Raw genomic sequence first — 20,078 nt, 5'->3', positions numbered from 1 at the left:
CAGCCGCCAGCCTCTGGCCAGCTGTTGTGCATCAGCCGGAAAGCTAACCGAGCCTCCCTTTGGGCTCGTCCCTGGGAGTTATGGGGCAGCAGCCAGTGCCAGGTCCTGGCTGGGCCAGGGGGAAATCACGGGGAGCCAGCCCACTGCTGCTGCGCCCCACACCTGGCGTGTGGGATTACCGGCTCATGCGAGTTGTCATGGAATGACGGGAGGCCACAGCTGGAAGGAACTTGGCGACCACATGGCCCAGTGGTTTCAAACCCTTTTATACAGTGGAGACTGTTCTCTAGATGAATTGCAGGCAGTAGAAACCACAGTGCAGGGGGACCAGAGGTAGCGTGTAGTGGTTAAGGTGCTGGACTCCCACATAGTTGACCATGGTTCGAGTCTCGGTCCTGGCAGCTTGAAACCCATGCCAAGTGCATGTGGCCATATGTCCAAAAGTCCTGAGAGAATGGAGGAGAAGGGCTTGTGGCGTGGCCATCCCTCGGGAGATGATTTCTCTCTGTCTCTCTGGTGAGTGCATATGCTCTATAGCAAAAATCTTTCAAAAAAAAATAAAAGAAAGAAAGAAAAAAGACAAAAGAACAGCAATGTACGACAGAAAACTGTGGCGTGGTGCTTGCTCAGAGCTGCAACCTCCTCCAGCCCTTGGTGATGGTGTGAAGCAGCCTCGGCCACAATCACCTCCAATTCCTGGCGAGAGGGATGGGAAACTGAGGGCACAGGTTGGGATTCTGGCCTCTGTAGCTGAAGCAGGGCCCAGCTCTCTGAGTCCCAGTGGCTCGGAGGACTGGAGTCACTTGGGGACCTGCTCAAGCTGTCTGGTCAGGAGAGCTGCTGTTCTGTCCTGAGAAACATTTAAGGAGGCCCCGTCTGGTCGCTGTGGGAGGCAAGGAAAGGGAGACCCATGCTCCAGAAGGCTGGCTCTCCAGGGGTGTGAGAGCGAGGAGGCCTGAATTGAACCGGGGTTAGCTGCAGCCTTCCATATCAAGGCTGGGGATGAAGGAAACTGAGGCAGAGGCCCATTGCAGGCAGTTCTTTGGAAGAGGACAGAAGTGCACACATTTGGGGATGGGTTTCGGGATCCTGGGAGGTAGCTGATGGGTGGCTGACCCTCGGCGTAACCGTCTGCGGAAGATGTCAAAGGATGGAGAGTTTGGTCCTGCCTCTGGGCACGCGAGGGCAAGGGCGTGTCTTAGTATGAGGGCTGCCACCACCAGGTAAGGACACGGGAACCGTGGAGACCCCTGGCTGGTGAGGGCCGTGGACCTCGGGGAGGGGTCTACTGTGTGCCTTCCCGAGAAGAGCAGAGACCCTGGGCTTCATCCAGCATATAAGCCTGGACTTCACTAGATTCTGGGCTTTATGGGGGCCCCAGGCGCTATCTCACTTGGGGTGCTTGGGCTTGCCCTGTTGATTGGATTATTCTGGTTCTCTGTTTGTCCATATCTGGGTTGTCCCTGAGGCGTGCTGTGGACTTTATACAGTGGAGAATCCGTTTGTTTATTTTCAGAGGTAAGACTGTCTTGTTCCCGCTTCATCACCATCAGCTCAGAGGGTGAAACCTGTCGGTTGCCGTCACCTCTACCAGGTGTCTGCTCTGGCTTGCTGGCCGAGCTCTCTGAGGGGCCACCATGGCAAACCCTCGATGTAAGCTAGGCTCACCGCAGTACATAAAGGGCGATACACAATCCAGCCACGTTTTAACTCCTCCTGTGCTTGGTGCATTTCAGCATGGCTCTCCTTCTTCCACATTGCCACAGTTGTCTCCTCTGGACAGTCGAGGGTGGTGCTCCAAGCAGGGACCTCCCAGGCAAATAGCCTTGGAGTTCTGCCTCAGCCAGTTCCTGCTGTGTGACTTGGGGCCTGTAACTCAACTTCTCGGAGCCTCACTTCTGTCCTTTGTAAACGAGATCACAGAGATCATGTATGTAAAATGCTTAGTGCCATGTTAGATCATGATGGTATAACATGGCCGTTGACCTTGGTGTGTGTCCCACAGTGACTACGGCATGGAAAAGGAGGGCCAGAACTGGGCAGGTGAGCAAGGGAAAATGAACAGGTGGCCAACGTTAGCAGAAGCAAAGAAGGACTGGCTTCATGGCACAGAAGCCATGCATTGCCCAAGAGAAGCCAGATCCCGCATGGTGACTACGGTTCACATCTCCAGCCAAGTCAACTTGAAACATGCGAAGAAAGGGGACCACAGCAGGAAGAAAAACTTAATCTATATCTATCTATCTATCAAGCAAAATTGCTATTTTTTTTCTAAGAATACTTTTTTGCTGTTGTATTAGAGAGAGATTTTTGCTGCAGGGCACATGTGCTTGCGGAGAGACAGAAAGTGAGAAATCACCCACCCAGGGGGGATGGCTGTGCCACAATCCCTTCTCCTCCATTCTCCTCTTGGGATTTTTGGGCATGTACGCACATAAGCCTGGCATGAGTTTTAACCTGTTGAGTATAGGACTTGAACCATGGTTGATTACATGGGAGTCCAACGATGTAATCATTGTGCCATCTGGTAGCCCCTCTAAGAAGACATTAAACAGAATTACAAATTGACGTAAACACTTGTAGCTGGGCACTTAGGAGGTAAGGCCAGGCAGGAAGGCAGCAGAAAGAGCCAGTGAGAGCTGGGACTGAGCAGGTCAGGACCCAGGAGGCCGGCCCCTTTGGGCGCGCGCGCACACACACACACACACACATGCCCAGCATGATCTTGAAGCCACTGGGTCTGGGACTTGAAGCATGGTCAGTCATGTGGGATTCCAGTGACGTAACTGCTACATCATCTGCCGGCCCGGCCCCCCTTTCCTCTCTTTTGAAAACATTTATTTATTTATTCCTTCTTTCCACTCGTCATCTCAGCCGGCCTGGCTCTTGAGCACACGCACATTGCCTGGTATGTCCACGAGGTCCTGGGACACTGGCCCGGGGCTTCTCCATGTGGGTGCAGTTGTGTTCCTCTGGTCCCACAGCCTGGCTACCATCTTTGTTTTCTTTCTTCTCTCTCGTGCCCCGTGGAATTGCCTGCTCTCAGCGTCTAGAGCTGGCTAGGAGGTTTTAGGATTAGGGAAGGCATGAGGCTGATGGGCACCAGGGTGTCTGCGCACAGGACTCTGGTCCTGCTACAGTCTGATGGGCTTACAGGACGGAATACCAGCACTTGAGGGTGACGTCGGGAGTCTGTTACCTCAGGCTGTATCTCCCAATGTTGTCGGAACAAGCAGTGAATGTATGAAGCAGTTAGAGAGAGAGAGACAGAGACAGAGACAGGGAGAGACAGCCTACATGTAAGCGATAGAGGGGGAGTACAAGTGCACAGTCACTAAACCTGAGTGAGTCTTCACCAGTCCTGTTCTCCTCTCATTCTCCAAATCCTAAAAATACACTCTCGGAGCCAGCAGGTTGCATGATGGTTAAGGCTCTGGACTCCTACATGGCCGACAGCGGTTCACGTCTCGGACCTGGCAACTTGCTTTCTCACTTTCCTCTCTTTCGCTGTCTCTCTCTGGTCAAATTAAATAATAATAAAAATAAATATTTCTAAAAAAACCACAATGCACTCTCAAGTGGGAGCCCCTCAGCACCAAAAGTTAAGCCCCTGGTACACCGCATCCCCATCAGACCCTCGGAGCTGGCTATGTCTAAAATACTGGTGATAATAATGAGTGGTGACGATAAGGAAGGCAGCCTCATGGAGCGTTCTTATTCCAATCCAGGTAGTATAGATGTGATCGGGCGTAATCTTAACATCAACCCCCCGTGGCAGGGAGTGTGATAGCCCCGTTTCCCGGAAGAGGAAGCGAAGGCACAGAAGGCAGAGGTGACTTGCCCAAGGCCAGCCGTGACCTTGCGCTGGTGCCGAAAACCCACCCATCCAGTGGCCCTGCCATGCAATGCCCGTCACCGCCGTGCTGTGTCCTGCCTCCCAGGCACGAGCGCCGAAGTCGGGATTTGCCCACCCGAGGCCCGCGTCCTGCAGAAGGTCCCTCGTTTGGCATTTTAATGCAGACGTGGTGCCTGAGTTGCAGACTTCACAGCACGGTCATTGTGGCCGGGGACCCGACAGCCACAGCTTGCCCACCCTTTCTCTTTCTTGCTGATTTTAGAAAGGATTCTGCTTTATATTTTTAATGCCAGAGATTGTGTGCACTCACCCAGAAAAGAGAGAAAACCTCCCCCGTCCCCTCAAATGGGACATGGTCACATCACACTCCTTTTTGCTCCATTTATCTCATCAGGGTTTTGGGCGTACATGGACACACCCCCAGTGTGGTCGCTCAGTCTGTCTGTCTTTCGTTTTTTCCTTAAGAACTATTTTATTCCACTTTATTTATTTTATTTTGCCCAGAGAGGGACAGAGCATGCACATGCGTAAGAGAGAGAGGAAGAGGGAGGGAGGGAGGGAGAGTGAGTGAGAAAGCCAGCCGGCAGGCCCAGGACTAGAACTGCAGTTGGCCACGTGGGAGTCCAGCACCCTAAACCACCACGCTACCTGTTGGTCCCACCCAGTGTGATTTTTCCAGCTGTCAGATTCAGGATTTGAACCCTGCTCGGCCAGGTGAGGTCTGCCTCCTCATGTATTGTGGTTAACCGCTGCACTACAGAGCTGGCGCCTTTTCCCTTCTTCTGCCCTTTCTATTGGTACCTTCCTCCGTTTTCACTTGCTCTTTGATAGTCAGCTCCAGTGTCTTCGGTGGGCCCTCCTGAGGCCTCTCTCTTGCTTGGTGTGTGAGACAGTTGGACAGAGCTCCGGTTATGTAAGAAAACCCCAATGGCGATGATGTGCAGCCCGGCCTCTCCCCTCTCGGCCCAGCCCACACTCGTTTTAATAATGAGCCCGTGCGTCTTGTCTCCACTGCCCAGGCTTCTCTGCCTGTGAGCTAGAAAGAATGCAGCCGAGCTTTGCGGTAACTGTGCAAAACCATCCAATAATGACCTGCTGATTTCGTCTAAAGTGTTATTGATCAATTTGCCTCCTTTCTTCCTCATGACAGTGAAGGGATTGAGAGGAGAAGGGGAAGAGTTTTGCTCATTCAAATTTGCCGGCCATTTCTAGGATCGTTTTCTCCCAGAAATTCCTATAGAATGTTCTATTTAAACTTTTGAAAAATATTTATATTATTTTATTTATTGCTATTATTGTTGTTGTGCTATAGGGCATGTGCACTCACTAGAGAGAGACAGAGACAAAGAGAAAGTGAGAAAGTAAAAAGAAAGCCACCAGGTCCAGGGCTCGAATCATGGTCAGCCATGTGAGAGTCCAGTGACCTAACTTCCACACCACCTGCTGGCTCCTTAACTTTCTATCTCTGCAATATTTAGAAGTTAGATCCTTCTTTAAGAGCATTTGCACTGTGTTTGTGGTGAGGGGAGGGACAGACCCATTCCAGAAGGGGCTGAACGTGGAGCAGAGGCAGGTGGGGCTCAGGCCTGGCTTCCCTGCTGGGCACACCAGGGTCTGTCCCAGGGCCCACATACTTGGTGGAGCCTACAGAAATGTCTTGATTTGTTTTAAAATCAGCAGAAAGAAAAGAAATACCATCAGCACTGGGTTATGTTTGTCTTTATATCAATGTGGTGGTAAAATATTCTGTGCATGGAGGAAGGAGCCATAGACATATTATGCCATCCTCCTCAGGTTTTAGTATTGCCTGAGACCAAGCCTTGTCCCCTCCCACTCCCTTCCTCCTCCTCCCCAGTCTCTCTCTTTCTAGTCCTCTTTATTTCTCTTCTTCCTTCTTAGGAGTCCATGTTTGACACCCAGACTGAAGGTGTTACCGCTTCTAAGGAGACAGGGAATGAGCTGACCCCGGCAGGGACCTGTCTGTGTTGCAGTGTTGCTTAGGTGCTCCTCTTCCAGAACTGGCCCTGAATTTCCCTGTTGTTCCTACACCGATTAAACGAAACAAAACACAAAACAGAACCACACTACGGCATAGAGGAGAGAGAGAATGCAAAAAATCAAGTGCCATAGGGTCCAAACCACTTCTTAGCTTCAGAACATTTGTTTAAAAAGACAAACAAAAACTTACAAGAAAACATTTGCAAAAGGGAGGAGAGAGAGAGAGAGAGACCACCAAGCAGGAGCTGCCCAAGTGGAGAAGTGACATCCCCTCCCCCAGTCCCATGGGACCTCTGAAGGTTTGATACTGCTGTGTCCCCCAGAAGTCCATGTGTGGGGACTTGTCGCACTGACTATATCGTAAAGACATTCAGTGAAAACTGAATTCCTTTATGGGGTCCCAGGGTGAGGCTTCGTGGGCATTGTTAGTTCATGGTGATTGTGTCATGGAGGCTGATGTCATGAATGGTGTCTCACGAGACCCAGTGAGTTCTGGCTCCCCGGAGGTGGGGTGAGTTCCCCTGAGAGCTGGCCGTTACAAAAGGGAGGTCTGTCGAGACCTCTCTCTCTGCACACGCCCACCCTCCACTGTGCGTCCATGCAACAGGCCTAGGCCTGAGGAGTTTCCACCTTCCAGTTTCTTTATAAACTCACCCAGGCTCAGGTATTTCTGTAAACAGTAATGGATAAGACAGACAGACAGACACACACACACACACACACACACACGCACACACACGGCTTCCTGCAACCGAACTTGACAAGCACGGATCCAGCCCGGCTCGGAGGCTTCCCATTTCAGGGAGAGACCGAGGAATGCAGAAGGCTGGAGTCCCATCCAGTCTCAGGGGCCTGGCAGTGGCGAAGCCCAGCTCAGCCCCTGGGCTCCTTTTCCACATCCAGTTTCTCAGACCACGCTTCAGAAACCTTTCATTCGGTTTGGCTGTTTGGCTCCATTAGCAACCACAGGTTCATGCATAGTGAGGCGGAGTCCAGGGCAAGGTAAGTCCTAGATGTCCCCAATTATAATCTAGTCAAGTCCTCACGACCACGCTAGTAATCAGGCATCGTTTACATGACACGGGCCAGGGTCCAAGCTTGTGCCCTGTCCAATATTTTGCTTTCTCTTTAAAGAAGACAGTCAGGGAAGGGCCTGGCCCTTCTCTCTCCCTCCTCCTCCCCTGCCTCTCTCCTGTTTCTTATCTCCTCCTTTCTCAGCCCTCCCTGGTCTTCCAGATCTGAGAGAAACCTTGCCCCCTCCCTGCCTCCCCAGACTCAGGCCAGTCCTCAGCATGCGATGATGAGCCAATAAAGCTTTTAAAGCCCTGGAAGAATGTTTTCAATTATAATTCACATGACTTGGGCTCCAGGCTTTCAAAGTCTGAGTTAGCAGGCTGGTGGCAGCGGCCAGAGCCCCAAGCCAAGCAGAAACAGACAGGGAGCCGGGGCAGCCGAGGGAACCGGGTTCGTCATCGCAACTCGACCAGGGATATAAGCCGTGTCGTTACAAAATGCCGTTCTACAGACACGAGCAAAGAGAAGAAGTACATCTAATTCTGCCATGTACCGTGGCATGGCCCAGTGTGTCTTTGAATCGTGCATGTCCTACATATATGTTCATACGTGTGTATACACTACACAGTCTGTGTATCTCTATGTAGTCTGTACAGTCTTCGTGTCTGTTACAGGCTGCATGCATCTCTGCAGGTCTATACCTTCCCTGATGGATGGAACTTTGGATTTATAGCAATGGTGGCATAATGACGTTTTTGTCACCCGTTGCTCGTCTTCCTTGCCTTTTCCCCCCCACGGTCATCATTTTCCTATTCCTGTATCTTCTACAGCATCCTTTAATTTCTGCACAGTCTTTATTACATAGAGTAAACTGTAATGAACTCAATATGCCCACGTTAGGAAATTTTTTTCTCGCTTCTGGAAAGGTACGGAGGAATTGACACAACGTATTAGCCGTCGCGAAGGTCATGACGTGTTTTTCTATGCGAAAACGCATCCTGACCTTCCCGGTGACCCCACATTTGTAGTTAATTTCTGCCTTGGTGGGAGAATACGAGACTAGAGAAGGATGAGGATGTTCTGTTCCCTTCTCCCCAGTTTTGATTTTCTCTCCTGTGAAGAAGGGAGCCCAAATCCTCTGCACTCCTTCGCCGTGAGGAGGGGCAGCTCAGAAAAATAGTTCTTTCTTCCTGGCTCTCATTTGAGTAAGTTTCAGTTTATTGAGGGGACTATGCAAAGAACCTGGGCAAAGTGGCTTTGTATGGGCGAGGAGATTTAGAATCCTAAAAGGAAGGGAGGGTGGCCAGCAGGTGGCGTGGTGGTTGAGGTGCTGGACTCTCATATGGCTGACCATGGTTTGAGTTCTGGACCTGGTGGCTTGAAAATCACACTAGGCTTGTGTGCGTGTGCGCCCAAAATCCCGAGAGGAAAGTGGAGGGAAAGGGATTACGGTGTGGCCATTCCCCTGGAGATGATTTCTCCCTTTTCCCCTCTGTCTGTCTCTTTCCAGCAAGCACATGTGCCTGATGACAAAAACCGTTAAAAAGGTAAAGGGGGACCAGCAGAGTGCGTAGCAGTTACGTCGCTGGACTCCCACGTGGCCAGCTGCAGTTTGAGTCACAGACCCAGTGGCTTGAAAATCACGCTGGGCACATGTGGATGCGTGTCTAAGATCCTGGGAGGAGAGTGGAGAAGAAGGAATTGTGTGGCCGCTGGAGGGTGATTTCTCACTTTCCTTCTCACTGTCTCTCTCTCTCTCCCTCTCTCCAGTGAGCTCACATGCCCCAAGGCAATAACCTCTAAAAAAAAAAAAAAAAAAAAAAAAAAAATAGAAGCAAGGAAGGAAGGAGGGAGGGGAAGGGGAAGGGAGAGAGTGGAAAGATGCGAGTCTGAGCCAGGCAGTGGGTCAGGGCATGGCAGGACCTGAAAGGGAAAGCTGCTGAGGCGGACCTTGGGCAGTGGGCTCTCAACCCCAGCAAGACACAGAACAGAGGCATTGCTTCCGGGAGACCATGCCCACTTGGAAAATGAAGCCATTAGGGATCCACTAGACTGGACTCCACATACGCTTCCTTGATTCCTTAAGCTAGCCACTCCAGGAAGATTTAGTCTCCAGAAGGGACCAAGTCTTAGGCCAGCCCCTTAGCCTAGTGGTTATGGGGCTGACTGTGGTTTTCATCCTGGACTTAGCAGCTTGAAAAACATGTCAGACTTGGGAACCAGCAGTTAGCATAATGGCTGGACTCCCATGTAGTCGACCGCGGTTCACGTCCCGGACCCGGTGGCATAAAACCCACGCCGGGCGCGTGTGCGTGCATGCCCAAGATCCCGAAAGGAGAATGGAGGAGAAGGGATTGTGGTGTGGCCATCCCCCCTGGGGGGTGATTTCTCGCTTTCTGTCTCTCTGTCTCTCTCTGTCTTTCTTGCGAGTGCATGTACCCTATAGTGAAAAATCTCTCAAAAAAAAAAAAAAAACAAACAAACAAACCCAAAAAACAAAACAAAACAAAAAAAACCACGTCAGACCTGTATGGCAGGATGGAGAGATGGAGGAGAAGAGATTGTGGCATGGCCATCCCCATGGAGGGGTGCTTTCTCTCTCTGTCTCTGTTTCTTTCTCTCTGGCAAGTTCACATGCCCTCTGTCAAAAAGAGAAAAGAAATATATTAGCTCTTGTATGCATTTTTCTCAGTGCAGGTCTATTATTTTCAAGTACACACACCCCCCACTACAGTCATTACCCGAAGTCATTTGATTCCCCCAGGTTTTACTGGGCTATTGTTCCTCAAAGCCTCTTTAAATCTTATCTTGTGCTGGTTGGGATCTAGAGGCAGTTGGCTTTTTCATCCCTCATTGCAAATATTTGAAATCGTTCTGTTCTTTTCTATTTCTGCCTATAAATTAGCCACTCCTTTCCTGAGCATGGCTCTTTGCCAAATTCGTAGCCACCACAGTGCACAGCTAATGTTGCGTTTCCTAACCTCTCTCCTCTAGAATCAGTAGACACACGGTCTGCTTTTTAAGTCGCTTTAGATGACATGTTTTCCAAATGTTCTGCTTTTGTGTAACGTGGATGTCCAGCGTCCCAGCCTGCTGTGCTTTCTGATGGGCACCGCTACTGACTGCTAAGCCGATTCCGCTGTCAGTAATGGCTTTTGTATCCGTCAGGAAAGACCGTGCCATAACAAACAGCCCCAGCCCTCAATGGTTTAATACAATAAAGGTTTCTCCATGGCTCATACAAAGTTCCGTGTGGAAGGATGCTCTCCTGGCTGGCTCCTTCACCAGGTGGTGGATCTAGGATCACGCTTTGTATCCATCATGTAATAGTGTCACTGGCATGTGGTCATCAAGGTTACTGCAGAGAAGAAAGAGAAAGGAAGACTGTGTTGTTCCGTAGAGCAGGGGGCTGATACTGTAGCCTAATGGTTAAGGGAGCAGGGTCCCACATGGCCCACTACAGTTCAGGTTCAGGCCCCACAGGCTTGCAAACCATTCCAGGCACGTGTGTGAGTGTGCATGCCCAATCCTGACGGGATGGAGAGACAGAGGAAAAAGGATTATGCTGTGACCATGCTCTACTGAGTTGCTTTTTTCTCTCTTTGTCTCTGTCTCTCTCTGGCAAGCACACTTGCCCTCTGTTCAAAAAAAAAAAAGAAGTAAAAAGAATATTAAAGTCTTCTATTGCTTTTTCAATAAAAGTGTATAGTTTTTCTTCATATATATACAAATATATACTTTACTTTTCTCAGGTATTAATACATATATTTTCTTTTATTTCAGAGGTTTTTGCTATAGGGCACATGTGCTTGTCAGAAAGACAGAGAGAGACAGAGAGACAGAAAGTGAGAAATCACCCCCTTCCCCCTGGGCAATGGCGATGCCACAAATCCCTTCTCCTCTCGGGATCTTAGGCACGCACGCACACACACCTGGTGTGAGTTTAAGCCACCAGATCCGGGACTCGAACCACGGTTGACTATGTGGGAGTCCAGCGACATAGCCATTACGCCAACTACTGGTCATAATACATATATTTTTGTGACCATAATGATTTAAGTTTTTTAATGCTAGTTCTGATTTTTCTGGTTTATAGAAGTGATACACACATGCACACATTTATATGTCCTTTAACTGGCTGTCTTGCTAAACCCTCATTAATTTTATTTCCTGATCTTTTTCTAGTTGTTTCTCTTGGCTTTCCAGATAGACAATCGCATCAGCTTCCAATGCCAATGGTTTGTCTCTTAATTTCTAGTACTTGTCTCTGTTACTCTTGTTTTTTGTTTTCCTTCCTTCCTTCTTCCCTCCTTCAAATCAATTTTCTTCTCTTCAGGTTGAAAGAAGCCGGTTTTGGGTCTGTGTGAATTGAAATAGACAGGATTTCTGGCGTTCGCTGCTTAGTTGTATGATTTGGGTAAGCCATCTCTTCTCCCAGAGCCTGAGTTTCCTCATTTTCCAAATGGGAATTGCCCAGGTTTCTGTAATATACTTACTTACAGACAGTCCTGTAGGAAAGAATACTATAATTCTAGAAAGAGGGCTTCTTATCTTTTCTTTTTCCTTTCCGTTCTGTCCTATAAAGACCCCTAGCATTCTGAGAAAGAAAGAACAGCAGTGGACATTACAAATGCTGGATTTCCCCATGGCTACTGTCCCCTGAGTCACATTGCCGTGGTACAGATGGGGCATGGTGCTGGCCGTATCTGCAAAAAGCTGTAAATTTCCGTCCAGATCTTAAGCACAAATGTGTATATATGAGCAACTCCCTAACCCAGACAAGTTGCTGTTTATCAGTTTATGAATATATATAGAAATATGTATTTCTAGGGACCAGCAGATGGAGTAATGGCTAAGTCACTGGACTCCCATGTAGTCGACTATGGTTCGAATCCCAGACCCAGTGGCTTAAAGTCACGCCAGGCGTGTGTGTGTGTGCGCCCAAGGTCCCAAGAGGAGAACGGAGGAGGTGAGATTGTGGCGTGGCCATCCCCCTGGGGGGTGATCTCTCGCTTTCTGTCTCTCTGTCTCTCTCTGTCTTCCTGGTAAGCACAGACACTCTATAGCAAAAATCTCTCCAAAAAAAATGTATTTCTATAAAGAAATATAAATACTTATATTTTATATATAAATATATAAAACACATATGTAAATAAATATGTTATATTTATATAAATGTTTATATATATAAAACAAATATAAAAATATATTTTATATATATTAATATATATCATATATATGTATGTATTAAAAATGCTTCCTCCATTCTATGTACTTTACCACATCTTTAATAGCAGGTCTTTACTTGTATAAAAAATGAGACATGGTTTTCACAGAAGCAGACGTTTGCTACATTCACTGACGTGCAATTGCTTTTCTCCTGTTTTTACTCTCCCTCCTTTTAAGAAGAGACCACAAATTCATTTACCTTATCTCTGCCACTTGGTGGTAAATTCTTTGAGGGCAGAGACTGGTGGTTGGTGTGACTTGCATTGTCCCCAGGCCCTGTGATGGACAGCTGGGGACATCACTGTTGAAGGACTGAAATGAAGAAGACAAGCTTTGTGGGCTCTGGCTTTCCTTAGCTTCTCGGAATTTGGTTGGATTGTTCTCGACCCCCTCCATGTGCATATGTAGAGGAGGGAAAATATCCTTCTATTCTCTTAGGTCCTGTATCTTGGCCTAAAAATTAAACTAATACAAGACAGATTAACAGGAGACAATTTTATTGAATACGTTTACATGTATAAGGGTGTCTTCAGAAGGAAAAATGACCAGAAGAGATGATTAGACCCAAAAGCTTATGTACATTTGACGTCAAGGATGGTAAAATTGCGGGGCTGTAAATTTATAGACACAGTACGTTATGGGGCAGTGACAGGGAAATGTATGGGGGAAACTAACAAGAGACCGTAATTATTTCAGCAAGTTTGTTTGCACACGACCGCTTTGGTGTTGACTCCCAGTGTCTGGCGATAAGAATGGCCTCTCCCTGGTACGGGGAGGGAATTTTTCATACGGGAAATTTTATGACATGTTTTTAGAAGAAAGGGAGAGGTCAGAGAGCCCTTTCTGCATCTGCTTTTCCTCAAGGACCTTTAGCTCAAAATAATCAATATGCCAGCTGGCCAGATTTTGGGGCAATATGTCCTGAACCCTCTCACTCACCAAGAGGCTCGCTCTGCCGAGTCTGTAGTCATAAGCAACGTCTAATGTGCTGATAGCCCCGGAAGCCCAAGGTCAGCAAACCAATATGGCAGGGCCAAACATAGAGGTGTGTAGAGCACCGTTAAGCGGCCATAATGCCACAGTCTCCCTGGGTCACCCCGGTGATGGTAGCAGTCCTCACCCCTGGGAAGAAGTAGCGGTGATTTCAGGCAGGAGCGGAGAGGGTGGAAATAGGCAGGCTGGGAATAGGCCAGAGAGTTGAACCATCCGTAGGTAAATAACAGCTCTTACCTCCTTTCTCACATGGAACTCAATAAACAATCCTCAAGTTTCAGGACCAGCAGATGGTGAAATGGTTACGTTGCTGGACTCCCACATAGCCAGCTATGGTTCAAGTCCTGGACCCGGCGCTTAAAAACTCATACCCGGTCCGTATGCATGCCCAAAATCCTGAGAGGAGACTGGAAGAGAAGGGATTGCAGCGTGGTCATCCCCCCTGGGGGGGTGATTTCTGGCTTTCTGTCTGTCTCTCTGTCTCTTTGGCGAGCACACATGCCCTTTAGCATAAACCTCTCAAAAAAAAACTTCAAGTTTTATTCTGAAAAAGAGACCATATCTGGAAAATGATCTCTCTTCGTAAAGAAAACAACCTTTAATTGTGCTCGAGTCATTTTGATCTGAGTTTGAGCTAGCTAACTGTGTGAATCTGAATGAGCCGTTTTATTTTCTCGAATCTCAGTTTCCTCATCTGTAAAATGGATAAGAGAATTATTGTGAAAATCAAAATGTATTTAAGGCACTTAGCTCAATATCTGGAACAGTAGATCATATATTAAAGTCTCTTTCAAGTACAGGAGAAAACATGGACGCCCAGTCATCTCAAGATGATAAAAATTCCCCGAAGAGGTGCAGTGATTTGGAAGCTTTGCAAAAACACTCTCACTTTCATGGTCACTGTTGAACTTCACAACAGCGTAAGATCAGGGCTGTCACGAAGGCAGAGTGGAGGTGGATTATCTGGAATCACACAGCCGGGAAGGATGCAGCAGGGCCCAGAACCAGAGGCATACCCAGACTTCCCAAGTACTTCTCTGTTTTCGTCAGTCCCTGGGAGTCAGGCGGACCAGGCTGCCTTTGTAATTAAATTTCGGCCTGTGTTATTCAGCTTTAGGTTTGAATTAAAGATGTTGTATTTCTCAGGATGATGACAGAAGCCTGCAAAAGCCAGCTGGCCAAGTTATAAAATTACATTTATGTTTTATTACTTACGGTTATCCATTTTGGGGTTATTTACTCTCTAGGACTTGTGCCTACAATTTATTCCATCCAGTGGACCTCCATAGTGAGACTTTTCGGATTTTTTTCGGATTTTTTTTCTTCTCAATTCTTTTTTTTTTTTTTTTTCCCCTTTTTTTTGAGAGGTTTTTGCTATAGGGCATGTGCACTCGCCAGAAAGCCAGAGAGAGACAGAGAGACAGAAAGCGAGAAATCACCCCTCAGTGGGGATGGCCATGCCGCAATCCCTTCTCCTCCATTCTCCTCTCGGGATCTTGGGCATGCACGCACACATACCCGGCGTGAGTTTAAGCCACCGGGTCCGGGACTCAAACCGTGGTCGACTACGTGGGAGTCCAGCAACATAGCCATTACGCTAACTGCTGGGTCCCCTCTTCTCAGTTCTTTATATCAGAGGTGGAGAAGCTCCACAGTTCAATCTCAGCTGGCTGTACCTAAGTTTTTGTAGTGAATGTTCTATCACTTCGGTGCTATCTCAGTTATCCTCAGCAGCATCGCCAGTACACAGCAGCATTCCCGGATGACAGTAGGGGCATAATCACGTCTCACAGATTTCCTGTAGGAATACAGATGAACATTGGCCAATTTTCCCGTCTTGGGGTGGGTGGGATGAGTACGGAGAGTCATATGCTTGGTTTGGTCGTCTGTGGTTTATGCCTGTGATTTAGGGAAAGCGATTTGGACTTTCCACACTGACTAGTCTTCTTCATCACAGACAACAGCATCCTCTATACCTGGTCTAAGAAAAATGAGATAGAGGGGGACCAGCAGTTAGCATAATGGCTATGTCACTGGACTCCCATGTAGTCGACTGCAGTTTGCGTCCCAGACCCGGTGGCTTAAAACTCACGTCGGGCGCATGTGCATGCGTGCCCAAGATCCCGAGAGGAGAATGGAGGAGAAGGGATTGTGGCGTGGCCATCCCCCCCTGGGGGGTGATTTCTCGCTTTCTGTCTCTCTGTCTCTGTCTGTCTCCTGGCGAGTGCACGCGCCCTATAGCAAAAACCTCTTAAAAATAATGAGATAGAGTAAGACACACATAGTTAGCTTATCATGGGGAGTGTGGAGGAAACAGACCTCATTTTGAGCTTCTGGGAACAACTCTGAAAACCCTACCCCCAGACTGAGCCACCGTAGGAACTTCTGCCTCTTTATGATCAGGGAGCTGCCCAACCTGGAAGTCTCCGCGACAGCCGACAGTCCCAGAACTACACTCCTCTGCTAAACTGCTCTGGGAAAGTGACCGCTTCGCGCCTGGGCTAAATCCATGTGGAGGGCAGAGCAGACCTCACGTTCACCTCTCCTGGAGCCTTAGCTGTTCAGACTGTGACTTCAGGGAGGCATGCTGGAAGAAGATGGGGATGGGAACCGAGGAAGGCAGGTCAGAACCACCTGGGTTCTGGTGAGCTCAGTGAGCACTGTAAGATGGCGGTGATGATGGCGATGCCAGCGGGCTGCCGTTGAGGCGCTTAGCATGGACCGTGTGCTGTCAGACCTCCTTTGTGTCTTTGGTTCTGTAATGGGGTGTGAACCCATGTTTCTAGCTACCTCTCTCTCTGCCATGTAGGATTGTTAAATACTTCAAATAAGGGGGACCAGGAGATGGCGTAATGGTTACGTTGCTGGACTCCCGTGTAGTTGATTGTGATTTGAGTTCCAGACCTGGTGGCTTAAAACTCACTCTGGGCACATGTGCATGTGTGCCAAACACCCAGGTGGAGAATGCAGGATAAGGGATTGTGGTGTGGCCATGCCCCCTGGGGCATGATTTCTCGCTTTCTGTTTCAGTCTCTCTGGCAAGTGCATGTGCCCTATAACAAAAAAAATTTAAAAAAAAAACAAACAAAAACAAAAAAACACTCATCCGACCTTCCTTTGTCACCTGTGTGACTCATGCAAATGTCCTTTGATATTTTTCTTAACCATATAGTACGTCAACTTTATTTTTCTCTTTTACAACTGATATTCTTTCTTTCTTTCTTTCTTTCTTTCTTTCTTTTTTAAATAGCCAGAGAGCATATACACCAGAAAGAGAGAGAACAAGCACACACACACACACCCTCCCCCCCAGTGGGGATGTGGTCATCCTACAATGTCTTCTCCTCCATCTCTCCATCCCTTCAGGATACGGGCAGGCATATACATATGCACAACATGTTTTCAAGCTGCTAGGGCCAGGATTTGAACAGCAGTCAGCTGTGTGGGATCTATGTCCCTTAACCACTAGGGCACAGGACTGGATCACAATTCACATTTTTTGAAAACAATGGGGTGTCGCAAGTGGCGTGGTGGTTAAGGCGCTGAATCCCACATGGCCAACTCAGTGGTTCGAGCACCAAACCAGTTGGCTTGAGAAACATACCAGGTGTGTGTGTGTGTGTGTGTGTGTGTGTGCCCAAAATCCCAAGAGGAGAGTGGAGGAGAAGGGATGTTGGCACAGTCACCCACCCTGGCAGTGATTTCTCACTTTCCTCCTCTCTGTCTTTTTTCAACAAGTGCTCACACCCTATGGCCAAATATGAAAAAAAAAAAATTGTAGATATTTTTCTAGGACAGAGACTCAAAGAGCTGAGAGATGAGCATCACTTTTCTCATTGCACAGAGGAAGTAACTGGCACAGGAAGTTTAGCCACGGAGACCTGGGCCTCCGACTCTCAGACTTGGTTCCACTATGGCCTCACACATTCGAGCTGCTGATAGAGACTCCAGGAATAAAATACAGGGGTCACAGACCTCCTGTTTTCCATCCCCTTCCTTCCAAAGCTTTGTGTGGGCCTGTGTGTCACAGCTAGATGAGGGTTTCCTTTGGTGGCGTTTGACTCAGAAATAGTAACTCTGAAGGCTGAATTGTTCAGCCGAGGCAGGGGAGATGTGGACAGGGATTTCAGTTTTTGCAGATCAACGGTGTGATGAAACCCACATAAAAGAATCACAGTTTGTAGAAATTTTAACAAAAGCTTTTGCGTGCAAATTATACCCTATACAATAATACAGTAGAGATTTTAAAATTGAATACTGTCATTGTTATAGGAATATTGTTCCTGCACACAAAATCAGATATAGTGGGGATATTTCCAATTACTATGAGGGCTAAAGAATATAGTTTGAGTGCATTGAGTTGAAAAATACATGCCAAATAAATAACATTTCATACCAATAATTGATATAAGAAATAAAACATTAAATATATAGTTTAAAACATCAAGATGACATGTAATAATTTTCAGCCTTTTTACTAAAAATGGTTTTAATTTTGACTCTGTCTTTAAACGCTTCCACTTTAAACTAGCTAATATATTACTATGCTTGGGATTAAAAACTAAAATATGCTCAGTGACTCATATACTATAGCAACAGCCAAACTGTAAGGAACTCACATAGAAGTTTAACCAATCACAGATTTTTCCCCCCTTCCCACTGTGGCATAAAATACTTTCCAAAATTATTTTCTGTTACTGTACGTTTTTGTCAAAGAAGTGCTTCTGCCCATCCGGGTTAGCAATCCATTGTAGAATTCTCATGTGATGGCGGCCATGTCTTCATAGACTGGGATCTAGAAGTCTCTAGGTCATCTACCTAGCTCAGAGGCTGTGTAAACTTTTGTCTGTCTGTTGTGTATTTAGTGGCAGAATTGACTTTGTTTTCCAAGGAGAAATATGGCCTAGAACTCTGGGAACTCAGGGTCCAGTCTGTGGGAGACAGCCAAGGGAGGCTGTGGGATGGAGTTACACTGGGCGTGTGTGTTTGCCTGCTCCTTGTACACTCTGAGACTCTTAGCAAGACAGTCAAGCTCCTTGTGTGACCTTAAGAAAATCTCTTAATAGCTTTTCCCATTCAATTGTTAGCTATAATCTCTGAGTCACATATATAATAGTTTTACAAATATATACAGATAGACAGTGTAGATCACTGTTTCAAAAGCTTTTTTCCATAGGGCATGTGTGCTCGCTGGGGAGAAAGACAGAGAATGGGAAAGAGAGAAACCAACTCCCAAAGGGGCATGGCCATACAGCAGTTAGTTCCTTCTCCTTTCTCCTCTTGGGACTCTGAGCACACAAGTACCTGGCGTGATCCTCAACCACTGGGTCCAGGATGGGAACTGTGGTCAGCCATGTGGGAATCCAGTGCTTTTACTACATAGCAGTTGCTGGCCCCATACAATGGTGGATTTTAAAAACATTGTTATGTCCCCACTTAATATATACCAAGTATCCACACTCTGTGACTGAAACCGATTGACTAAAGGATATAGAAACACAGTAAATGGATGTGACTACCTGATAGAGTGTGTGTGAAAGAGTAGAGTCTGAGGAAGGACATTTAGGAGAAAAATAGAGAGGCAAAGCATTCATGGGACAAAGAACTGTGGTATTATCTGTTGAAGATAATTTTATAGTTTTATCAACTGGACTAGGGAGAAATGTCCACATGTTGAAATACTTTGTAAGCTAAGTGACCTGATTGAATGTATAAAAGAAAATGAAATAAAAAAATACTTAAAGAAAAGTGTTTATATTGCATAATAACCAATGAGGAACATATCTACCACCTTTAGAAGGTCTTTACGTTATGCACATTGCAGACCCACTCCTCTGTTTCGAGGTACATGTTGGATTGTCACCAGCTGCCATTAAACTATTGTGCTGAATCATGGAGAACACTTTCCTGTTACCTACCTGCACTCACGTACCTGTCAACTGCCCCTTCTTCCCAGCTTCCGGTATCCACCATTACACCCTGCTTCTATCCAGTTGAGTCTTGGCTTCTACTAAAGCGTGGGACCTTGAATTGCTTTGAAACTTAACATCCTTTATCTGTGAAATGGGGATGGGAGGGGTTGGTGGAGGGAGGGAAGAGGTAGTACCCATGATGTTCACATGTGTGAAGAATGAGACATCCCCTCTTCTGATGGTTTTCATTCTCTGCTCCCTCTAGCCTTTATTTCTTGCCCCATTGTTTAAAAATAACTTGGCCAATTCCATCTGAACTCCAAACTCTTTGATTATTTCTGCCCAGAGTTAGCGCTGAGACTGGTACCAGTGAGCTGGGCATCTGTGGCTTTTCTGTCTGGCATTAATGACCCCCATCTTTGGCCATTACTGCCCCAATGATTTTCATTCCTACTGGGACAGCAAAACCAAGAGTTCTTGGCAGATGGGCATCCAGTGCACTCGAGGCTGACCAGGTGTTCTCTTCTGGGCACTTAAATCTTGGAGGAGGATACTTGGAGCTGATTTATTCAGATAGAGACTCTTCCCCTAAATTCAAACTATTGCTTTAGTAGCAGAGGCCTTCTCTGTAGCTTGCACTCAAAGGGATGCAACCTCAATCCGGCCTCCAGCTCTCCTTAGGTCCAAGGAAGGCCTTCCAAAGGGAGAACCCACTTTCTCACTGCCCTGCCTTTCTCATCACCTATAAAGACAATGGCTCTGGGAGACAGGAGGGAGCAGAGACTGCCTCTAGGATTCCGAACATGGTCACCTTCACCCAGTGGCTGCCATTTCTCCTTCTAAAAAGTCTCTCTTACCTACCTGTCTACCTAGTTTTTTTTTTTTTTTTTTTTTTGAGAGATTTTCACTGTAGGGCGCGTGCGCTAGCCAGACAGACAGAGAGAGACATAGAGACAGAAAGCGAGAAATCACCCCCTGGGAGGATGGTCACGCCACAATCTCTTCTCCTCCATTCTCCTCTCGGGATCTTGGGCATGCACGCACACGCGCCCGGCGTGAGTTTTAAGCCACTGGGT

Source organism: Tupaia chinensis, unplaced genomic scaffold (assembly GCF_000334495.1).
Source record: "Tupaia chinensis unplaced genomic scaffold, TupChi_1.0 Scaffold000078_1, whole genome shotgun sequence".
Lineage (NCBI taxonomy): Eukaryota > Metazoa > Chordata > Mammalia > Scandentia > Tupaiidae > Tupaia > Tupaia belangeri.
The sequence above is the reverse complement of the archived record's forward strand: the minus strand, read 5'-3'. Positions refer to the sequence as shown.